Raw genomic sequence first — 18,129 nt, forward strand, 5'->3', positions numbered from 1 at the left:
ATCGCAGGCTGCTTCAGCCGATGTGGGTTTGGATCCCTGCCCCACATCTTGTCACTATCAGGGGCTACTGAGGGCCTGGTGGACTTGTAAGTGGGGGCCAACGTTTCTCTGGTCAGATGCCATTTATTCAAGCCTTGGTACGTTACCCCAACTTGTTATTATCAAAGTGGGATCCTCAGACCACCACCAGCAGCAACAGCAGCAGCCCCTCAGGGCTCATGAGAAATGCAGAGTCCCCAGCCCCACCCAGACCAACAGATCAGAACCTGCATTTTGAGAGTCAGGTGAATGTTGTCCATGGAGACTCAGTCCTCTACAAAACGCTTGATACCCATCCCTTCATTTTTCCCCCAGGAGAGAAACATTACAAGATGTGGAATCATAGGCAAAGGATGACCACACAACCCCCTGCCTCATCTCGCACTCACACCAACCTCAATGGCAGTGGCCATCGGGCTGCAGAGACCCAGTCCGGGAGAGAGATCTAGATCTGGAAAAGACCCATCGGTCAGAAGGGCTCGGAAGGGAGGAGACTCAGAAACGTCTGGTCTTCATTCTGTGTTCAGCTCATCCCAGAAATTAGAGTCACAGACAGTGTGCCCTGAGGAAGCAGGACCAAGCAGAGCACTGAGTTGTTGTGCCTCAGGGGGAGGTGAGTGAGTCCTTCGTAATAAGCTCTTGTAAAGTCCCGGGAAAGGGGTCAGTTACCAGCATGGCTAATCCCCTACTTCAGGGTCTCCAGGCCAGAGGTCTGTTTCCCCCCAAGGAATTGGACTATGGATACTACTGAATTGGTGCTGTCTTTGGTGGGGAGAAGGGTCTGGAATTTGCTGAGGCACAGCTGGCGTAGCGAGGGGTCACCTGCCTGGAAAATGAGAGCTGCCTTGCCTGCAAAACCCTTAGTGGGGAAAGTGCAGGGGTCGGCTGAAATGGTTTCAGCACCCATGGATCACATTAAAGGGCAAAGAAAAGAATATAATTTATAATTCAAGAGCCCAATAAGAGCAGGAAAACTCCATCAGAGGGAAAAAACACACGCACATGCAGAATGGGTTTCGTCGCCTGATCGCCTTCGGGAAAATGATGGTGATGATTTTGCACAGGAAGGAAAAAGGTTTCCAGGAATCGATGAAGGACACTGTTCAGAAACTTCCATAAGCGGGCATAAGAGACAGGACGGGAAGGCTCTGAGTATCTAATTGACAGATCGTTTAAGGATGCTGACAGGACAATGAATTACTCGGGCGATCTTCTAACATGAGGAGCATCACCTACAAGGCTGTTTTCCATCTCCGCCCCTCAGATTCCTCCTCCCCGTGACTCGACTCCGTTCACCCTCCAGCAGCTGTCAGGAGAGTAAGGAGAGAAGTCCATGCACGGGGGTGGCTCACAGAAGTTCAAAGGCCCTCTGGCACCACCCTCCCCCCCTCATTATGGGGCAAGGACAGGGATCATTTTAGGGAGGAAAATACAAACCCTTGGCTCCAGGGAGAACCCAACCCTTAGGCAATGCAGATTCAGTCGCAAGTCCTCTAAACCAAGACTCAGCAAACTTCTGTCAGGGACCAGACGGGAAATAGTTTAGACTTTTCAACTACTTAACTCTGCCAGTGGGGCATCAGAGCAACCATGGACAATATGTAAAGATAGGAACCTGGGTTTTTCCAATAAAACTTTATTGATAAAAACAAGTAGAGGGCCAGACTGGGCCCGCAGATCAGAGCATGCCAACCCCTAATCCCAAACAGTTTGGCCCTCTCTTCTCATTTGATAGATGGGAAAACCAAGGCCCAAGGAGAAAATGACTTGTGCAAGGCCACATACCTTGCTCAAGACAGAGCTTGGGTTCAAAGCCAAAAATGTTCACTCCGTCTTCAAATCTCTCTTCACATGGCCCCTTCCTCCCCTCCTGCCTTCCTATCTTCTTGATTACGTGCTAAATACCGCGATATCATACACAAACACAACCCCTGCATTCATGAAGTTCTAATGCTATCCTCAGAAGTTGTTCTTTAAATAAGCTTGCTTACAAAATCATTGTTTGGATTAGCCTGTAAATATGAATTCTAAAACCACTGCAGTTAAATTATTAAAATAGTGCTGACCTGAGACACGCAATACCTTTAGAAAATATATTTTTCTTTTCATTGGTATGTAATTATTTGTTGATTAATTATACAACTAATCATGCTCATTGAAGGGAAAACATTTTTAAAGCAAATAAAAATGGTGGAAAGAAATTGGCAATAACTCATTATTCAAATGTATTACATTAGCAATTTGGTGTATGTTCTTCTAATATATATATATAATGATATATAAATATAGATATAATATCTACTATATATTCTATTTTATTCTATATATTATATAAATATCTATATAATCACAACTCACATGTATGCACTCCCACATATATTCATGTCTCTATAAAGATATATGGGAGTTGTATGTGATTACATCTACGCATCCCACTCTGCACAGGTATAATACTGCTTCTACGCTGAAATGCATATTCATCCCCACCAACAGACTTACCGCAAGTTCAATGCCCGTGAGCTGGCATCTGCCCGAATTTCTCGGAAATCTGGAGGGACCGGGATGCACTAGCACTGGTGTTGGCTGAGATGAGGCAGGAAGGTCTACAGAGATGTGGCTGATGCTACCCCACGTTAAAAAAGGTGAGGAGAGCTGTCTTTGAGTGTTTCACATTTTAACAGGGTTGCCTGAGGGTCTCTCTCTCTCTAACATGACCCTGATGGTCCAGAAATAAGCATGTTTAATAGTCGAGGACAACGTCTGTAAAGATCCAGACCGATGAGCAACCGAAGATAAATAATCCGTGGCAGGGTAATGTTTGGCATGAGTTCTGGGGAGTTAGGACTGAGTATTTGTTTTTTGTTTTTTGGTTTTTTTTACCTTCTTCATCTCAGATTTCTGAATCTGACAAGCAAGTAAAACATGAGACCCTCCCAGGCCGGGGGACTCGGGGCTGTGACATCTAAAACCCGGTCAGCCCAGTGGCTCTCTCCTCTTTGAAGGGCGCCTCATGTCATATAAATCATCCATGTCCCACTCCAGGTCAAACACGTCCGTTTTCTGAGACCAGCGTGGGGATGGAGCATTTTTTGATTCAGACTGACGGATTCCATTCTTCCTCTCGTCAGCCCAGCTGCCACAAAAGCATTCCTTTAGGATTTTGCCAGTTGTAAGCAACAAGTGCCAACTCTGGGTGACATAAGCAAAATGGGACATTCTTGGAAGATTACTGGGTAGCTCACAAACCCTGAAGAAATGACTCAGAGCGGACCAGAAGAAGGGCACTATGGCCAGGAGCAGGAACTGGCTGTCTCCAAGGCACTGTGGTCTGGAAAGATCAGCTCCAAGCCCATTTACTCTCTGCATCCTTCCACACAAGGCTTCAGTTTTCTGAAGAGTCCAGCTGATCTTCCCAAGTTTCACACTCCACCCACGACAAGGGAAGGACAGCACTGCACTGGCGTTCTGCCCTTGGGAGACAGGTAGCCTCTCCAAAGCAAAACTAGAGTGATGTTCCTGCAGGCGATGTGCTAGGGCTCAGGGCTGATGTGCACACAGTCAGAAGAGCTCAGAGTGCACAGAATACATGGTCAGCTTTCCTCCCTAGGCTTGGGCACATGATGCTTGGGGTTGTGTGCGGAGGCTACAGTTCTCAATTTCCTTACACCAACGTGTAGTCATGTAATTAATTTCTTGTCAAAAGGATATATGGCAAAACCATTTACTTTTTAGCTGGCTGGAATGAGAGTATGATGGCTTGACCCAAAGCAGCCTTACTGGGCCATGGGGTCACTTGGGAAGTGGTAGCATCCATGGCAAAGCAGCAAACTCAATCTTGACTGCTTATCTCTCGACTTCTAAAAGAGAGAAATCAATACCTAACTTGTTTACACAAGCGAATCTGGGCTTTCTGTTACAATCCATTTATGCCTAAGTAACACAGAGTTCATATGCAGGAGCCACCATTAAAGAACTGAATGCAAGAGCAATGGGAGATTCAGGAAGCCAATGTCCCAAGCTGAATGGAGGTGGAGAATCAGGGAAGACTTCCTGGAGTGCAATGCTTTTGAGCCAGGGCTTGTGGAATGGGAAGGGGATAGGAGTGAGAAGGGGTCCCTCTGTGCAGCCAAGGAGGAGAGCTTAGCGACAGGCAAAGAGCAGAAGACTTTCACTGAATGCACATGACTGAAGCAGATTTGTCATACACAAGAGACTGATAAAGAAAGATAACACTAAAAGCAGGTTGGGGTGGGTCAGATTCTGGAAAGTTTTGAACTCTAAGAGAGTTAAAACCACATCCTCTTAGGCCAGAGGCCAACAAACTTCTTCTGTAAAGGTTCAGATAATAAATGTTTTAAGTTTTGTGGGCCACACACATTCTCTGTCACAACTACCTGACTCTGACCTGAGCAGTCATAGATAATGTGTACGTGAATCACCATGACTATGTTCCTATAAAACTTTACTTATAGGAATAGGAGTCCAGCCCACAGACCTTGGCTTGCTGACCCCTGCTACAGGCTTAAAGTTCCCAAAGTATGTTTCCTGGATTACCTGTCCCTAAACAGGGCTCAACAGAAACATGGTTCTATCAGCAAACAAGATTGGAAAGTGCAGTACTTTCTATGCATCTCCTAGAGTCACAATGCACACAGTAGTAAAGGCTCTGAAAAGTCCTGCAGCAAGAAAATCTGTTGGTCTTTGTTTATCCACCAGCCCTTCCCTAATTTATTTCATGAGAAATAAATTCTTCAGTTCCAAAGAAGAGACTTGGGAAACCCTGTGTAAGTGACGAGGAGCCACTGAACAGGCCCCACTGAGCCAGAGGTTTTCAAGTGCCAGACTGTGGTAAAGTTCTTACCAGCCATCTGTGAAATGATTGAAGTAACATCTATCTAGTAAGTTCTTCAAAACACAAAATTTATTCAGTTTGCAGAACTTTCCTTAATTTGGACATTATATCCTTTTCAGTTTGGTGTCTAGTTTTCTTTTTAGAAACTGCTGATTTTATAGGAAGGTAACCATCATTCTTTTAAATTCATTTATTAGGTCTATAAAAACCTGACATCTCTATGACAAGCCCCAGATAATATCTTTGCTTTAATTTTTAATCATGTGATATGGCACACACCAAGAAGAGAGCTTGAAACGAGGCTGGACGACCAAACTGTCATAAAAATGAACACGTATGAAACCACCAACCAGGTCAAGAAAATCAAATATCGCCGGCACCCCAGGAGTTTCACTGACGTCCTTTGCTCTTGATGGCCGCATCCCTCCTCTCCACAGGAAACCCCCAGCCTGATTTCTGGTAGAATTCTCCTGTTTTCAGTTTTCTGAATGGAATTACGTTCTTTTGTGCTTGGGGTTTATTTCCATCCAGCATGCTTCTGACATTCATCAGAATGTCATCGTGCTGTTGTGTCCAGCACGAGCCCATTGATTTTTGGTGATACAAGTAGTCCACTGAATGATGGGCAATTCTAGCTGTTGCCAGTTTGGAACTATTGCCAATAGTGGGACTAGGAACAAGTTGTACGTGCATTTTGATACTCGGGCATACATTTCTGCTGATACACACACACATGCACACACACACACACACTCAGCCCTAGGGGTGGCATTGCTGGATCTTAGGTATGAACACATGCAACCTTGCTTAGGTCAGCCCTATGCCCCAGGATAGTCCTCATCAATGCCTACTGAGCGAATTAACCAACTCCCTTTCCTTCTCCAAAGTAAACTGGTTTGGATAATAAATGAAATGGGCACCCCATCTTTAGAGGGTAATACCAAACTGCTTTCTGAAGAGGCCATGCCCATGACACCCTCACCAACCATGATGAGAGTGGCAGCTGCTCCAAGTCCTCGCCAACACTTAGTAACGAAGAGTCTTTTTCATCTGAGCCACTCTGGTGGGTGTGAGTAGCATCTTCTTGTAGCTGTAACTGGCATCCCTCTGATTACTAATAAGATCGAGCACCTCTTCATAAACATACTGATCATTTGGATGCTTTTCTTTGGAAAGGGCCTGCTCAAGTCGTGTTTTGATTTGGAGGGAGTTCTTTCAAGGTCTGCATAGAGCCCCTTCTGGACCACATGCCCTCCAAATACCTTCTCTTGCTCTGTGAGTTGACCTCCTATTCTCTTAATCTATTTGTAGAAATTCTAAGTTCTCCATGAAATCCAGCACCTTTGTGACTGATCTAAAAGCTGAATAAAGGCAATTCCCGCTTCCTCTGCACCCCTGGGCCAGTGCTGTCCCATAGAACCTCCAGCAGCAATGCGTCTGGGGCACATTTCATGTCGCTGCAACACAGCAACCAAATCTTTAATTCTATTTCATTTTAATCTCAAAAGCCACATGTGGCTACCATATTGGACAGTGCGGTTTTGGAAACTGGCACACTATAAGGAAAGAACAACTTCATGCTTCCGAGTAGAGAAATGGTTTGATGACAGTGGCCTTTGAAGGGCAATCAAGCTAAAAAGAATTGAGCTGAAACTCCTGGGCATGAGCACAGTAGGTTCAAACCGTTCTATACCCTTTCTTGAGCACCAGGACCCAAGTTCATCCTCCACGCAGCAGCGAGGGCACCATTTCTAACAGTCACACCCAGTTGTCATGCCTGTCCCTGGTTAAAGCCCTTCACTGGTTAAAACCTTCAAGTTTCCCCCCAAAACGGATGCCACAGTATGTATGAGAGATGCCGGAGTCTGGTTTCCAGTTTCATCTTCCGCCTGCTCTCTCCCCTCACTCCCTTATGTATCAACTCCTTCCCCACCTCAGGGCTTTGGAACATGCCTGTTCTTCTTTCTCGATCTCTCGTCCTTTCCTCTCCTCCCTTCCTGACTGCCCCCTTCACCTGACTAATGCCTTCCCCCCTGCATGAGTTCGCTAGGACAGCCATGGCAAAGAGCCACACACCGAGCAGCTAAGACGTGCTTCTGGAGCTCTCACACTTCTGGCCGCTGAATATCCAAGATCAGGATGTGGGCAGGGCCATGCTCCTTGTGGAGGTGTTAGGGTGTGAAGGGTTGTTTCATGCCTCTCTCCTAGCTTCTGGTGGTTTGCTGCCAATTTCTGACATTCCCTGGCTTGTAGATGGACCACCCCCATCTCGGACTCCATGCTCACATGGCATTCTCCCTCTGTGTGCGTGTCTGTCTCCCAATTTCCCCTTTTTACAAGGACACCAGCCATATTGGATCAGCAGCCCACCCTACTCCAGGATGACTTGATCTTAACCAATCACATCCACAACCAACAACCACGCAATTTCCAAATAAGATCACTTTGGGGGGTTTTAGGGATTAGGACTTCAACACACACACTAGGGAAGTGGGGGAGGACACAATTCAACTCATAAGACCATCTTCATGTCTGGAATGAAAATGGCACATACACCGGACAGTCTTCCCGGACTCCCCGAACCAAGTACACTGTGTCTCCCCCACCAAACCCTGAAGCCATATTCATTATGTCTGTTCACTTCTCGGAGCTCAGACCGCCTGTCTGTTTGATGTGTGTCTTCTACCATCAAGTGACACCCATGAGGGTAGGGACTATATCACCTCCTTTATACAGAATCTCCAGCGACCGACATGGAGCAAGATCTCCATCCACATCTGCTCAGCGAATGAACCAGTCACAAACTAGGCACAAACTGTGTCGTGTGCGGTGCACAGGCTCAGGTTTTGGAGACAGATGACCTGGGTTTGAAGCCTCACCTCAGTCCTTCCTATCCAAAGAGGAAGTCCGCTCTTCCATGACTCAGTTTCCCCCTCAGTAAAATGAGGATGCTCACAGTACCGCCCTCATTTCGTCAGGGGGTCAAAGGAGTTAAGACACATGGCCAGTGTGGACTTTGCCTCCTGGAGCAGGGCAAGACCGCAATGATAGCTCCCTTCAGGCAGGGAATGGCACAGAATGACCATTAGCGATTTTGCTATGACATCAAACACACGGCTTTTGCCCTAACTTTCAAAGCAATTCTTTTCTCATTTCATAAGGTCACTGTCCGCAGTCTCCTCCATCCCCGCATTTTATATTTCTGGTTGGTTTGGCCCCGATTCTCACTGGAATGCAATTTCATGGGGTTTGGGAAGAGATGATGTTCCTTGAAACTTCCGCCCCACGGCTCTCGAGATTTCTCAGAGATAGAAAAGTGGACTTGGCTCCGCTCGGAACCTGTTTGAACTTTCGTTACACATGCTTCAAAACCCCGAGCCCTTGGACTTCTCACCCATTTACTCTTGGCAAAAAGCAGCTTCCTGCTTCTGCGAAGTTAAGCTTTCAAGCTTTAGGGGAAAAGGCTTTTTGGACAACAAACAGCCCTTTAAAAACAATATTTTGATGAGTTAAGTGTAAATGAATCAGAAACACATGGATTAGGCTTCTCTTGATGTACACATGGGTTTAATAATTATCGGAGGTGGAGAAGAAGGGGAGTGGGGCTGGAAAAGCCGTGTCTTGGGTTTTATCAAATCTAAAATGTTTGAGAAGTAATTCAAGACATTCCACACACCCCCAAATGTAGCCAGATTTTCCAATTCCACTTCCAAGGAGCCACACAGGATCTTTCTAGTAACGACTGAGTGCTCCAAAGCGCCAGGTTTTCATGGCTTCTGATTGGCTGGCTCTGACGCCGTGATTTATGAGGCCATTCAAAGATTTATATATTGCCATTATAACAAATTCCTTCCAAACTGAACAGTACCCAAATGCAGCTTTATAAATATCCTTCCTGTTAGAAGCCTCTTTCTATTCACAAAACTCTCCTTCTTTGCCTTTTCCCCAGCCCCCCTCAAGCCACAGATCCCCCCACGAGGTCCCAGACCAATGGTGAGTGAGGGAATTAATTTTACCAGGGCTGAAACGTGTTTCACTTCGGATTGAGTTTTAAATGACTTGGGTCTATATAAGCTGCGGGTCATAAGAAGGTTATAGCTAAAGGGCTCATAAGTTAGGTGAAGGGTAGAGGGGTGGAATTTTACAAATGCTTATTGCTTTCATAAAAAGAAAAGCTAAGTTGTGTTCGTGCCGAACACAGTCAAACACTCCATACATCAGGGCACGCTGTTTCCTAGAGGAAATGTCCCTCACTGGTCTGGCGGGCTTCTGCCTTCCTCCATTTCAATGACATCATCTATGTTGGAGAAGTAACTTCTTCCACATGTCACCAACTGTGTGTCCTTCTCCCAAGTGAGTTCTGAGTCACTCACAGCTCTGAGGTAGGCTAACTTTCATGCCCTAATGGGCGGCAGAAAGGCAGAGAGAAAAGTGGTAGGGGAAGGACGTCCCACTGTTTAAATTCACTGCCCCAAAGGTCTTGTTTCCAATGATGTGCTCACAAGCCCCATCCACCATGGAGTAGACGTTATCAGGAAGAAAAATAACAAGAGTCCATTCTGCTTGAGGCTTGCAGGCAGCCCCATGACTACCCTGGAAAAACTGCAATGGGAGAGTTGTCTGTTTTAGCAAACACACAAGGGCTGGGGATCCAACACTGCCACCTGTGAGAGCCATCACACCAGTGACCCAGGCCATCTGTATTAGTCAGCGAGGACACAGCAATGCTGCATAACAAGCTATCCCCAAATTCCTAGGATTATAAGGACAATTGGCTGTTCTCATGCTCACAGATGTGAGCATGTGACTTGACCACATCCAGCTGAGCTAGGATGGACTTCACGCTCCAGATTGTGACTCTGGGTTCCAGACTATAGATTGGGTGCAAATCCATTTCAAGTATCTTTCCAACCTCCTTGTCCCAGCAGTCACCCAGGTCACATGGCCTGTTCCTCAGGTCCCCCTCTGGAGCCTGGGTCCGCAATCATTTCCCAGGTACAAACACTGTCACTATGCTACACCACTCCTTGTTCTCTGCAATTCATAACTTGTGCACTGAAATGCCTAACTGATACATATATTCCTGAAGGTGAGAGGAAGACACAGGGGTGGTTACCAGACCCAGGGGAAGGGAGTCATGTAGCAAGGGCTTCCTGAATAGAAGCAGCGACCTTGAGTCCAAGGACATCACCAGACCAAGGCAACAGCAATCTCCTTTTCCCCCCCTCCCTCCCATCTCCTTCCAGGAACACCATGGCTCAAACCCAGCCAGAAGACAGAAGGCAAAGGAACCCATTGATTCCACCCACTTAGGACAGCTACCTGGGCAGAGGAGAGATAAAGATCGGGAGTGGACCTGGAGGGGCAAGCCAAAAGGATCCAGCATGAACAAGGTGCTCAGAAAAGAAAGGACAAGAGGCTTCTGGGTGTGCTTAGAGGTAAAAGGTAACCGTTTCCAGCCAGCATAGAAGCAACACGACAGAAGGAGTCAAAACACCTGGATTCTTGTGTTCTGCCACGTGCAAGCTGGAGACCTCAGTAAGTCACTCCACTTCTCTAAGGCTTGCTTTTCCTTTTCTGCAAAAGGAGATAATCAGATTTCCCCTGCTCCCTTGAGACAGTTGCCTGGAGTTCAATAAGCAAATAACTGGAAAAGCATGTCCACTTCCGGAAAGTAGATTTTTGGTCTCTGCTACATCTCTAACCCCCCGAACAGAGTCTAACATGTAGCAGATGCTAAACATCTATGTGTACAGATAATGTCATTGAAACCCAATCCATGTCTTCTGGAATCCCACTGGGGTGTTCACAGCCTTGCCTACCCAATAATAAGGTGGGCTGTAGAACTTTCTCAAGGTTGCAGGCACTTGATCTGCCTTTCCAAGAGGCTGTGCATCCAGAGTCAGTCACTTCATAAATTCAGTGGGTCATGAAGGTGGTAGTGGCTGTTGGTGAGAGTTAGGATTGTACCATCAGCTGGAAAGATGAGAAACCCAATTCACATTGGCCTGACCAAAAGGGGAGATTTCTTGGTCCACACAACCAAGATTTCCATGTCCGATTAGGCAAATCAAGAGAAGGACCCCGGAGTTAAAACAAGCACCCAGCTGCTCTCCATCTCTCCATCATCTTGGAAAGTGTTAGCATTAGAAGGTGTTAGTTCCCCCTTGAACTTGTGTACAAGACATGCTCATGCTCATGTTGGGGGAGCTTCCTTTCTGGGAGCCATGTGGTTGCCCATTCTGAGGAAAAAGGAAGATCTCCTTGGGTGGCTCCCTTAAAAAGGAAACAAACCAACAAACCAAACTCTTGTCTTTATCAGAAATCCAAACAAGCATCTTGCACACCAACAGGTCCTATGGCTACATACTCAACCCTGAGCCACTGACTGATGTCTGGGGTGGGTGGGATTCATACCTTGATTGCACCTGCTGGTCCTTGGAGAAGGGTAGGAGGCAATCCCACCCAAACCCCGTGTCTGAGAAGGACAAACGCTTGCACAGGTGGTGCTAATGGGAAAAGAGTGGATTGAATGTTGGTGTGCCCTCTACATACCACCTCCCACTTGGGTTACCAGTGTACAATTTCCAAAGCTCTTTCCCCCACAGGCTCCCTATGGAGCCTACTCTGTAAGCGACATGAAGAAATATTTTGGTTCTGACATTTTCCTCCATGTTTCCAAGGAGGGGACCCATCTTATGCCAACTTTGCGGTAACACCACATTGATGGCTTCAAATCAGCCATGGTGGGATTATTTACACCATCGACGGAAGCTACCAGTCCGAAGTCAGGTTGCCAGAACGTCGCTGGACACGGGAGGTCTCCTGGCTCCGAGTTTTTCCACCATGTCCACCAAGAGAGGCGTCTGTTAACCATCCATTGCTCATCCTCCTTTAACTCGGCAGCAGTCTTTAGAAAATACGAATTTGGCTAAGCCATTCCACGCAAATCCTTTCTTGCTGCCTTTTGCCTTAAAAGGATCTTTCCAGGCTCATTCCTGTGAGCTCCCGTCATAACAAGCCAATTGCTAGTCGCTAAAACACCAGATTCTACATGTTACCGCCTCCATGTGCAACACCTTCTCCATCTGGTACACTCACACCCTCCATCAAAACCCAGTTCAAATGCTCATATGCCATCACAAGCCCTCCAGGGAGCACTGACCAAGGGCTCTCTGTGCGCCTGTCACACCTCTCCTCCAGGGCTTGCCACTGTGAATTTAATTACTCATTTACACATCCGTCACCCAAAAAAGACTGCCTATTTGGTTCACTGTTACAGTCCCAAAGTCTAGGACAAAGCCTCACAGACAGTAGGCAGTTCAAAAATAATCCTCAATAGAACGGCAAAACACACACACACACACACACACAAAACAAATATGTATTTGCCACTCGTTATGTGCCAGACACTCCATTAAGTATTGGGCTTTGTGACGGGGCTCAAAACACGGTCCCTGGCCTCCAAAAGCTCAAATTCTGCAGATAAACAAACAAGATAGAGACCTATCCTGATCATCTCTACACCCCTCCCACCTAGCGTTTATTATGAGCTAAACATCTGTTTATGGTGAGAAGGATGGTTAGTACCCGCCCTTGGCTGATTCAGGCCAGCGGGAAAGCACTCTTGACCCAGCTGTCATTTGCTGTACACCATCGTCCCCAAACACTATGAAGCATCCTTGTAGTATAAACACAGAGCGAGTTACAGAGACGCTGAGCCTGATGTCCGGGAGCCTGCTAGTGCTTCAACGAATGACATCAACTCTCCGCAAACAGGAAAGAACAAAGGAGCAGAGAAAGGGTTGTGTGCGGCACAGCGCAGTGGGAACGGGTGGCAGTCTCGTGCCGGGATCAGAGCACCGGGACACAGAGCACAAAGAAGCTGAGCCAGCTGCCGTATTTGGGTACAAGGGGAGCACTTCATCACCGCCACCCTGCGCTCAGAGGAGGAATGAAGGAGCAATGGCTAGGGTGCCTCGTGGACAAGGTAGAGACAAGGAGCACAGCCGGTATTTTTTGAGTGTTATCTCTGCACCAGGCACGGGACTGAGCACTCTGTCCCTCGAAGTCCATCGAATACCCCCAATCAGGGGACTGTGAATATGCACTTTGTACAGATTCCAAAACCGAGACTCGGCAGTACTGAGACACTTGCCGAAGAATGCACAGCCAGTAAATGAGAAGCCTGGGTTTCCAGCTCAGCTCTGTCTGATTCCTGAGCCGGGTTTTTAATCACAGCACCTTACTACCACGGAGAAGACAGAAAAGAATGCAAGACAGGTTTTGATCCTCTTCTTCCAAGAGGGAACGATTTGGAATCAAGTGGGAATAAGAACTTGAGAACAGGCCAATCTCTGATGCATTCTGGACTCTGAATTTACCTTGTTTGATTGTTCCCACACTCCTGCTCCTTTTTTCCTGGCGGATACTTGTTTCTGTCTTCTCTCTGGGCTGTTAGAAAGGGAGCTACAAGAAAAGATTTGAGGGATGCGTGGGTGGCTCAGTGGGTTGAGGCCTCTGCCTTCAGCTCAGGTCATGATCCCAGGGTCCTGGGATCAAGCCTCGCATTGGGCTCTCTGCGCAGCATGGAGCCTGCTTTTTCCTCTCTCTCTGTCTGCCTCTCTGCCTACTTGTGATCTCTCTGCCTGTCAAATAAATAAATAAAATATTTTTTAAAAAAAAGAAGGAAAAGAAAAGATTCTAAGATCCTAAAGGGAAAAAAAAACCGCCCACACTATAAATCCATCCCCTGAACAGAATGCCAAGGTGGGAGATCTCACCTGCCTCTCAAAGACTCCAACCCCCCATCAACTCTTAAGTCAAATTTTTGTATAGCTGGTGAACTTAGCCAGGACAGCAGGACTGGCAAGGGGGGAGGGGATTCTAAGTGCAAAGTCAATTTTTTTCTCTTTGCCCGAAAATTATAAATCTGTGTATGATGCAGACGCCACATTATGCAACAGCCAGAGTCAAGAGCCATAGGTCCGTAGTAGGTTAAAGAAGGCTCACTTACCTTTGCGAATTTCCTAAGTATCGTGTCTGGATTACATGCATGAGCTTTGGATTGCATTCAGTCTGATATTAATTCTCTGCTCCAGCACCTGGCAGACCCTAGAGTGGGTTGAAGAGTGCCCCCCCACAAGAGTTATGTCTACTTGGGACCTCAGAATGTGGCCCTGTTTGGAATCAGGGTTGTTGCAGAGGTAATGCATGTGAGGATCTTGAGATGAGGTCATCCTGGGGGTCTCCATATCCTGTGATGGGTGTTCTTGTGTGAGACATAAAAGGCATGCAGAGAAACCCAGAGGAAGACAGAGGCAGAGACTGGAATGCCAGGAGCCACCTGGGGCTGAAAACATGGGGAAGGATCCTTTCCTAGAGCTTCTGGAGGGCCCATGGCCTGCCCTGCTGACACCTTGATTTCAGACTTCCCACCTCCAGAGCGAAGAGAACCAATCTCTGTTGTCATAAGCCACCAACACCGGCAGTCCTCGAAACCAGCACAGACGTGATGCCTGCAAGCCCCTTCATTTCTCCTCTGTAAGCCTCCATTTCTCATCTCTAAAATGGGTCCAATAATAATACCTCCCTGTCAAGGAGAGCAGGGAGATTTGGGGGGAGGATGTCTTCAGGGTAGAGCTCAATAAACAGTAGCTGCTGTCATTATCAGTCCAACCAGCCTGTCAACCTGATCCCCGAGCAGACTATCCCCACTCCCTAAAACAAATGTCCAGGGTCCAGAGAGAGAAGGAGAGGGTGAGGCGTGTCATGGCCGCCGACTCACCCTGGGCATCACAGGTGGGGCTGGGAAAAGCAAGATAAAATCAGAGAAGACCCCAGATGACATGGGGAGGCCAGGGACCCCAGAGACAGGCAGGAGAAATGCAGAGAGAGAGAGAGAGAGAGAGAGAGATCACACTCCTTCCAATGCATCTTGGAGTACCCAAGACACAGAGGTACATCTGTCTGCCCCGTTTGCTTTTCTGTAAAATCAGGGAGACAATAAAAGCCCCTCCCTGGCAAGGCTGTTTTGAGGCTAAAATGAACCTCTGCATGGAACGTGCTTCATACATTGCCTGCTATTCACTCACTCATTTCATTAATTGCCACGCCCTTCTGTGGGCCAGACACTGTGCTCTGCATGGAAGAAGCACTCAGCAGATGGCCTCCAGGGTTTCTGTTTTTGTTACTCTTATTGGGTTAGGGGAACCATCAATACTAACCTCAGGCTCCTCTGACTGCGGAAGACAGATGCAAAGAGACCCATGCTTTCTCCTCTCTCTCCATCCCAGTCCGTTCCCAGACCTTCTCTTTGGCAACCCTCCTGCAGGCATCCACCCATCATCCAAAGATTTTTCTGGACCACAAAGGAGGAGAACACTGTGGGCAACTTCGTCCTACCCCAGTGCTGTGGGAAAGTGCCCCGAGGACACGGCCCCTGCTTCCCAGAATTGCACCGGGAGCTGTGGGGGGTTCATAAATCTCAGCAGAGACCTCAAGCCAGCAGTGCTGCTCTGTTGAGAAACAGGATGCAGGGACTTCACAAGCTCCCCTGTGCCCTCAGCCCCAACAAGGGGCTATTTGTCCTTCCATCCGTTCTTTCAGTAAATAGTTACTGAGCATCTTTATGTGTCAGAAGCAGTTCTAGGCTCTGAGAACAGAGAAGGGGAGGATATGAGATGCCCCTTCCATCACGGAGGTCATAGCTCTATTTATCATAAAGATAAATACATTATTTCCGATCATAAATGAGTAGACCTATGGGGCATTTATCCAACATGAGGATACTGTTTACAGAGGCGTCAGACCATGGAGTTGAGGAGAGGGGGCAGGTTGGGGAAGGGTAAGGATAATGAGTAGGAGTTAATCAGGCCAGCAGGGGAGTGGAGAGGGTTCCAGGCAGCTGTGCAAAGGCCCTGTGGTTACAAGGAGTTTTGCTGGAGGGCAGAGGGAGAAGAGCAGTGGAGAGCAAGGAATGTGATAGGGCTGGAAGAGGGCAGGGGTGAGACTCAGGGTCCTATAAGCCTTGGGAAACACTAATCTTTCGTAACAGAGCTAACATTTCTTGAGCACGTCCAAGTGCCAGGCCCAGTACAAGGGCTTTGCATGGATAGACTCGGCCAGCACCCCCCACAGAATCATGAGACTGGCATGTCCCATTCCCAGGTAGGAAACGCAGGTCCAAGAGATAAAATCATCTGCTCAAGCAGCAAAGGAAGTCCTTGAAACGCTTTAACTTGGAGTTTGGGGCTTTTGTGTTCTTTGCTTGCTCCCATAAGCAGGACGACAAGGAGAGTTTTGGGAAGGGAGTTGCAATAAGGTGAACCGTGGTCAGCCTGCGTGACCTGAGTACAGCTCCCAGGACAACCGGAGGGGCCAGAATAACAGCATCACTTTGCATCTAAATAGTGCTCGGCTTTTCCAGGTACGGTTCCCTTCCTTCAAGGTTAATTATTATGATCCCCATGTTCCGAAGGGACACTGAGACCACGAAAAGTCCGATGACTTGCTCCGAAGCAGAGTGTTCATAAAGGCCAGGTTGGGAACTCCCCTTTCCAGGCTCCCACACCAGTGCCTCCACCTGCCGCTCTGGAGCTATCAGCGGCCTCAACTGGGCACCGTCCCCTGCTAAGGCCACTCTCCCAAATGCCCAGGCGTAACAAGAAGAGGACACTTCCAGGAGGAGCTTCCGTGAACTTGCACCTGACGTCTGCACCCTCAAGTGGCACAGGAAAGGAAAGTCACAGTTTCAGGGAACTTCATTTGTAGGAAGTCACCACGGGTTGGGATCTATACTGCGTTCTCGTCTCCTTTACTCTCTGAGCCTCCATTCCTTATAAAAGACTGTGAAAACCACGGTTTTGTAGAAGGAGTGACGAACACCTGGTCCTCAAAACATCCCTCGTGAAAACAAGAGCCAAGAGCCGTGGCAAGAGAAGGCATCTGGCCATTCTGGAAAGACCCTTAACATGAAGCTTTGGAACAACCACAGAAAAGAAATGATCTGTGGTCGAGCTGTTGGTCCCTCAGGGAAAGAACGTATAGAAACTCAAATCTGTGGGAAAAGTCTGTTCACACAGGTATTAGCTAGCAGACAGGCAGACTTCTGCTGGGATATTTTTTTTTTAATTTTTATTTATTTATCAGAGAGAGAAAGGGGGAGAGAGTGAGCACAGGCAGACAGAATGGCAGGCAGAGGCAGAGGGAGAAGCAGGCTCCCTGCTGATCAAGGAGCCCGATGTGGGACTCGATCCCAGGACGCTGGGATCATGACCTGAGCCGAAGGCAGCTGCTTAACCAACTGAGCCACCCAGGCGTCCCTGCTGGGATATTTTGTAGGGGCCCCCCTCTTCTCTGCAGGAACACCTCAGGACCTTATTATCCCCACTGGACACTTTAGCTCCTGCCCCCCACCCAGCTGTGACAGGAGAAACCAGGTTAACAGTTATATTTTGTTGAAAACTTACTCTGCCCAGATACGATGCTACTGTGGGCAGGCACTGATGTCCACTGCATCCCATTTAAGTATTTTTGCTACCCCCATTTTACGGATGAGAACACTGAGGTTCATTAAGCCACTTGCCCAAGTGACAGAGCCAGCTTTTGAAGCCTGGCCTATTTGACCCTGCACTCTTAGAACATTTTGTTCAAAAGGCCCACTGGTTAATGCTCAAGCTCTTTTCACTTCTCAAGATTGCATGGTTCTCAGGTGTAGACCACCCCCACCCCTTGGCCCTGCTTCCTGGAAATCCTCTTATAGACATTATTCTTCCATAGGTCAAGTCTTGGCAGCCCCAGGCAGGGTCAGGGGACAGCCAGGCCAGGAAAGTTGAGTTTCTAGGCCATAAATTCCCCGTCTCCGACATGCCCCTTAACTGCTTATCTTTGGAAAACATGACCCAGGATAAGCGAGGGGAATGGCAGGCCAAGTCGTAAAGCAGCTGGCTGGGGACACAGGGTAGCCCAAGTTGTGTTCCTGACATCTTGACTGTGTCATGGCGGTAGACTAGCCCACTATGGAAAATAGCCCAACCCATTAAGAGGACACAGCAAAGTCACCATCGGTCTTCTCTCATCTGTCCTCAAGACATCCATTCTTGCTAGATCCCCTCGGAGCCATTACCCCATGTCTGTCCTTCACCCTCTGATTCGTTTCAGATGTGTGAATATGATATGAAAGCTCCGATTTCAAAGTCCCTGTGGATGGAGGCTCCAGCCTCTTGGGCCCCAGGCTC

Source organism: Mustela putorius, unplaced genomic scaffold, assembly GCF_011764305.1.
Source record: "Mustela putorius furo isolate JIRA1106 unplaced genomic scaffold, ASM1176430v1.1 tig00537248_pilon_pilon_pilon, whole genome shotgun sequence".
NCBI lineage: Eukaryota > Metazoa > Chordata > Mammalia > Carnivora > Mustelidae > Mustela > Mustela putorius.